The sequence below is a fragment of the Triticum dicoccoides genome, chromosome 3B, assembly GCF_002162155.2.
Source record: "Triticum dicoccoides isolate Atlit2015 ecotype Zavitan chromosome 3B, WEW_v2.0, whole genome shotgun sequence".
NCBI lineage: Eukaryota > Viridiplantae > Streptophyta > Magnoliopsida > Poales > Poaceae > Triticum > Triticum dicoccoides.
In genome coordinates this window covers 796875828-796882753 of record NC_041385.1, presented here as the reverse complement: position 1 = coordinate 796882753, position 6926 = coordinate 796875828, and the positions used below count along the sequence as shown (strand labels likewise).

The 6926-nt window shown below is 49.0% G+C and overlaps 1 pseudogene; it reads right to left on the bottom strand.

The window, feature by feature from the left end:
* Positions 1–2953: 2953 nt before the first annotated feature.
* On the bottom strand, positions 2954–4466 carry LOC119282306 (annotated as a pseudogene).
* Positions 4467–6926: the final 2460 nt, after the last annotated feature.

Sequence of the window (6926 nt, the reverse complement as noted above, 5' to 3'; positions counted from 1 at the left end):
TCGAACCTCGAGGTGATTTCAATATGACTTGCGGCTCAAAGCATCAGCCATTACATTAGCCTTGCCTGGTGTATAGGAAATACCCTGCTCAAAATCTGCTACCATCTCCATCCATCTCTTCTGAGAGCGTATCCCATTTTGGTTGTCCGAATTGGGAAGCACTTTGCAAGCCATATGATTTCCATGAGGGTATGCTTGTCACCATGGATCTTGGTGATCCTGACGTCGACGAAGACAATATGGACATTTGGGTCCTTGTTGATACACTTCTGCTATGTGAGTTTCTCAAACATAGTTATTAAGTAAATTATATTGTTTATTTCAAAATAGTTGACAGCTTATTTCCATTGATAGCTTATTTTCATTCTTCAAAGAATGTGCGGAAGATGATAGACAAAACCTACTACACCGATGGCGCAGAATTAACTTATATGGAGAAAAATCATCTTATCTCATTTATTATCTTCAGTATTACAATATCTATTATCAAACTCCTGCACATTATGGTCAATACGTGCCACTAGTGCACGTGTTGAACTACGGTAACATCCATGGAGATGCCATGGTAAGATTTTTTTACTAGTACGACATCCGTGCATCTTTTGCATAAATTCTTCTAAAACTAAACTACATTGCTAACTATGAAGTTATTACTATGTTTTTCAACAGAAAATCCCGAAGGATTGTGTGCCTCATCTGATGTTTCCGAAAGGTTGCCTTGATGTTATGAGCTTACGGCCAGGTCATCCTACGCATCACTGCTGTTCATACCGGATTTCTGAAACCGATGAAGACATGACAATCAAAGATTGGAAAAAATGTATGGTCAGTTGTAGGGAGGTACTTGGAAGCAACATTGTGCGACACGCAAGAATTGGAGAGAGGATAATCCCCATTCTCCATAATGGAGAGTCAGGGCCTATCTTGTTTTATGCTATTTTACCTAAGAGAGGGTAGTAGGTCCTATTAGAGAGGAGTAGGTCCTAGGTATAATGTGTTATTATGTGCTACAATGTGTTAGAGTTGATGATGTTGAGGAGGAGGAGTTGTGATTATGACTAGTGACCAACTTGCTATATGATGTCTCATTGACGAAAATGATGATCATGAGGAGTTGTTATATGATAATGATGTATTATGATGATAAGTTGGTAATGATATGATGATTATGATGATTTATTATATCATTGGGTGAAAGAACCGCGGATTAGTTTCAAGTGGATGGAACCATCTACTTGAAACTAGTCCGCACCCAGTGATGTAATAATTCATTATGATGTAAAAACAATCTCTAAGTTGCTATTGTATGAAAACTTGTATAATGATGTATGAATGCGATATAAAATGAAAAAGAAATAGAATACGCAATAATAGTAGTGGCGCGGGCACAGAGGCGCGCTGCTAGTATTTACCAGTAGCGCTTCCTACGAAAATGTGCTACCGCTAAGTGCGTATAGCAGTAGCGTGTCTAGACCAACGCTACTGCTAACCCTTAGCTGTAGCGCCGTATCAGTAGCGCGGCACCCCGCGCTATTGTAGGCAAAAAACCAGCGCTACTGCTAGGTTTTTTCCTAGCAGTGCTACTCTTTAGTTGGGCAGTAAGGGTCGGAGAAGGGCAATCAATCGTTTGTAAAATTAGCATTTTAAGCTTAAGATCAAAGAGTCAAGTGGGAAAAGGTGAGAGTTTGTAGATGGATTCCTCAAAACCACAAGAATCCTTAAAATGGGAATCCAACTTTGTAACTTCTTGTGTTGAGAGTTTGAGAAGAGGTGCACTTTGGAGAAAGTGAAAATCGCCATTTCACCTTTTAGGTATTGTGAAAAATGATGCATGAGAAGATCATGCAACACCCAATCATCATCTTCGCCACACTTCACAGCATCCCCCGCGTGCAACTTGGCAACAATGGTCGAGGGTTGTAGCAGTTGGACAGTGGTTGTGCATTGGTGGTTCAAGGGGTTGTTAACCGCGCGAAGAAACACTTGAAGTGGCAGTGGCAATGGAGGCGTCTGGCAATAGTGGGTGTCGTCGTGCGGGGGAGGGGAAAGAGAGGGGAGGAGAAAGACAAGAAAGAAATATATGAAACCACACACGGTACTTTGGGGGATGGATGAGGTGGAGACACGTGTGGGACCACGAATATGAGGGGTGAGGAGGCGATCGACGCGAGTGTAATTTCAGCTGGTTAGGTTTAGTACTTCCTTTTTTCTCTTAGATGCAAAACAGGAGTTTTGAATTTGAACCTATGGACCACTTTTCAATTAGATTGATAAACTCATTCATCAGAGTAGAACATGTACTTCTATCGGCCTAATCAGACCCTACACATAGGACTCTAGCAATGTCAAACCCTATTTTCTCCTTACAACATGTGTCCCGCCAGTGATGTTTTTTTCCTTTTGATCATAACCCGCTGGTGACACTTAGGTAATGATATTCGTCGACTTCTAGATCAACATGTTTCGGTCTGATGTTTGTATGGTAATAAAAATTATGAGATGGTTAAAATTAAACTAAAAAGCGTGGGAATAGGAGGAAACATCTCATTTAGTGAATGTAGAGAAATGGCTATTTAGTGAATGATAGTAGTTGTGACAAGACTGTGATATCGCTGTTGTCAACAAGTATATTGCTGGAGGGTGTCTCTAGGTTAGGTCTCAATCGAGTGAGACTTAACCAAGTCCTAGTCAAGTGACATAACATGTAATTAAAAAATTAAAAAGAAAAATTTGCACGGATCTTCATGTAATATCTCACGAATCTAGCATCGATTGACATAACAAGTCTCGGTCGACTGAGATTTACTAAGATCTCACGAATATACCAGGTACCATAATTTGTAGATATACTTTTTTTAGATTAAATTATTTCTAGATATTTATTTGAAACAATCATAAGCCTATTAAGATGGATACAAAGAGCGAGCACACAGCCTAACATTGTTACTCTGAATCAGCTGTTCATCACCTGCCTCCTCTTAATCCTGGCTTTGAAGCCGTTCTTCATGTGGAGAATGATGGAGATCTTGGGCTCGACGACGTGCCCCGGCACGGCCTCCACCTCAAAGTTCCTCACCACGGCGGTCGCCACGGTCTTGAGCTGCACGAACGCCATGTCCTTGCCGAGGCAGGTCCAAGGCCCGGCGTTGAAGGAGGCGAACCTGTACGATGGCACGTACCGTGGCTTGCCGTCCTCCCCGATCCACCGCTCCGGCCGGAACTCCCGGCAGTCCTTGCCCCACACGGCCTCCATCCTCCCCATCGCGTACAGCGACACAAGGAACTTGTCCCCTGGCCGCAACTCATGCCCGCTCGGCAGCGCCTCGGCGGCAACCACGTCCTTGTGCTCCATCGACACCGGCGGGTATAGCCGGAGCGACTCGCACTACGCGGCGTGTAGGTACACTAGCCGGCCGAGCTCGTCCGGGTCATAGGTCACCAACTCACCGTGCCGTCCAGGGTGGTGGTGACGGTGGTCTTGATGGTGTCGAGCTCTACGAGGATCTTGTCCACCACTCGCGGGTTCCTGGTGAGGTGGTAGAAGAACCAGGACAGTGTCGAGCCGGTCGTGTTGCGGCCGGCGAGCATGAGGTTCATGGTCGTATCGCGAAGGAAGGCGTCGACGACCGTGCTGGCATCGCCGTCATCTTTGTCGTCATCGATGTAGCAGGAGTGCAGGTCCGCCAAGTCCTTGATCCCGCCTCTGGCCTTCACCACCTCCCGCCGCTTTGCGATCGTGTCGCTGATGAACCGGTCAATGTCGCGCCGCACTAGCTTCCACCAGGACAGCGGGAGCAGGCTGCAGACGAGGAGCACGTCCATGGCGTCGTCGATGGCGCGCGCGAACGGCACCTCGGGGAAGCCGACAGCCAGGCAGCCTGGGTTAAGGCCAAAGACCAGCGTGGCCGTGGTGTCAAACGTGAGCCTAAGGAACACATCCTGAAGGTCGCACTCACCAGAGCCGGCGTCGGCGACGCGGGCGAGAAGCGGGAGCAGGTCGCGCTCGACCTTGCGGCGGGTGCAGCGGGACACGAATGCCCGGAACCGAGAAGCGGACATGAGCAGCTGTGCTTTGGCCCGCTGGCGGCGTCAGGAGTCGCCGTTGGTGTTAAAGATGCCGCCGCCGATGATATACATGATCTCCACGAACTCGGGGACCTTGGGGTAGTTGGGGAAGTTCGAGGTGAAGACGTGGCGGACGTTGGCTGGGTTGGCGCTAAGGAAGAGCTGCATCCCCGAGCGAGGCGGGCCGGTGAGGTGGAAGCTGAGCGTGCTGCCGGTGAGGACGGAGGTGACCCAGTCATGGAGGCGCGGGAGGTTGGCAAGGACCGTCGGGAGCATGCCCATGAGGGGCCAGTCCAGCGGGAGCGCCCCGGGTTTTTGCGCTTGGACCTGACGTGGAAACAGTAGAACAAGACGAAGAAGAGGAAGCCGAGCGAGGGCTCGAGGAAGGAGACGGACGCCATTTGCTGCGGCGTTGCACGGCCACCTGCTCGGAGTCGGAGAGGACCGAATTGGTGGAGGGGGAGGAGTGTACGTGCGAGCCACCAATGGTGGTGTAGAGTTGGAAGGCTGTGCCAAAAGCATCCATGTAAAACTCCCTAGTATCGTTTTCCCCTAGGGTTTTCCTATGGTCCAACCCTTCCTTCGGCGGCGCCGTTGAAGTACACCAAAACCCATGTAAGATATACCGATCGAGAGCTAGAGTTTGCACGGAGATCGTTTTGGGGGAGTCAGCTTTGTTCTCCGGCGATCGCATGGATGATATGAACAATCTGGAGGTACACGGAGGGGCAGAGAAACTGGAAGGAGGGGAGGCTAGGGTTGAAGATCCAGTAGTGGGAGTCAAGCTTGCCCCGGCAAGCGCGACGGCGATGAACGGTGAAGATGGAGGGAAGTTTGCGGGGGAGGATGATGATGATCAGAAGGAAGACGAAGAAGCTGACTGGGATCAGTATGGCCCATCACATAATCTGGAGGACATGTTCGAGAACCTCAACCTGCATGGAGAGGGGGAGGAAGATCTAGATTTGTCTAGGGAGGTAGAAGAATTGATCAAGGACGTCCGGTGGCTGGCACTTTTTAGGGTTCATACCCTGCGGCCGTTTAGTCATGCTTCCCTGCTAAACTCGATGAGGAATGCTTGGGCTTGTGCGCAGGGGGTGACCTTCAACATCAAAGGACCCAACCTGTTTTTGGCTCAATGTCATTGTTTAGGGGATTGGAAGCGCATGATGGAAGGGGGGCCATGGCAGTTCAGAAGGGATCCGGTGGTATTGGTAGAGTATGATGGCTTCTCGAACATGGAAGAATATGCTTTGAACATGTATCCACTTTGGGCTAGGATAAAAGGTTTGCCTAACGGCTTGACAAGGAAGAAGGAATTGGCGGAGAAGGTGGCAAAGAAGGTAGGAGAACCTCCGTTTACTGTGACTGTTAATGAAGGGAAGATTAATCCATCCAACTACTTGCGGGTTCGGGTGTTTGTTAATGTCACATTGCCATTAGTGAGGTTTGTCCATATAACTTTGAAGGAGAGGAAGAGGTATTCGGTGTTCTATGAAAAGCTCCCAGATTTCTGCTATTTCTGTGGCCGTATGGGACATGTTGTGGAGGAGTGCGGGGATGGAGTCCATGGCAGTGCATTATGCGAATGGGGGGAACTGGTGGCATTGGGTCAGCGAGCCGGTGGGCTCGGGTACAAGAGGAGGTAGAGGCGGAGGGGCCGATGGTGGAAGAGGGGGAGCTGGCTTCACATGAGGGGGGGATCGAGGAGGAAGAAGTGGAGGTAGAGGTAGAGGTGGAGGAGAAAGAAGTGGTAGAGCGTATGCAGCAGATGAGCGGGTGGTTGATAATGTTCGGAGAGAGGGTGGTGTGGAGCTGACGGTAGGAATGAATATTATGCACTACAAAATGGCAAGGGCTGCGGAGGAACGTACAACAAGAAAGAGACTTGTTAGTGACGATGGTACGGTCCATGTCCGTGGCCAACCCATGCCAAACTTGGCGGGTAAGGTGGTTGATGTTGTTCTTCGCCTGGAGAATGGGGAGGATGCAGGGGAAGGGATTTCTTCAGATCCTAACGCAACACCTGGCAAGAACCCTATTGTGAAGAGGAGAAGGCAGGGAGAAGGAGGGGTGGATGACAATGAGGGAGTTGATATGGATACCTCTACACAGGCGGCCTCCGAGGAAGAGGACTGCCGAGCCCAATGAATTGCCTAAGTTGGAACTGCCGGGGAGGGGGGGAACACCCGGACAGTTTGAGAGTTAGCAACGCTTTGTAAGTCGCATTCCTCCATGCTTGTTTTTCTGTGTGAAACTAGACAGAAGGAGGAGAAGATGAAGAGGATCCGAGCCAAATTGGGTTTTAAGGGATTTTGTGGTGTGGACAGCAATGGTATGAGTGGAGGTTTGGCGTTATATTGGAGGGAAGAGTGTGAGGTAGATATTTGGACAAAGATGATATATTTATTGATGCAGTTATTAGAGTTCGAGAAGGAGCTGCCCAATGGAGAGCCACTTTTGTGTACGGGGAGCCGAGGGTGGAGAACAGACACCTAATGTGGACTAAGATACAGAGTCTGAAATCTGTCAATAACTTGCCATGGCTGGTGATTGGTGATTTTAACGAGGCTATGTGGGATTTTGAGCACCTCTCGATCACGCCTCAGGCAGAGCCGCAGATGTTAGCATTTCAGGACATGTTGGAGATGTGTGAGCTAGGGATCTTGGGTTCACCGGCCTACCTTTCACATATGATAACAGACGGAGTAGGTCGGCAAGTGTTAAGGTGAGACTTGATCGGGCAGTGGCTACGAATGAATGGCGCAATTTGTTTGCGTTTGCTTCAGTTGAACATATCCCTTCTCCATGCTCCGATCATGTTGTGGTTTTCCTCAAGGGAGAGCCAGATCCAGGTCCCA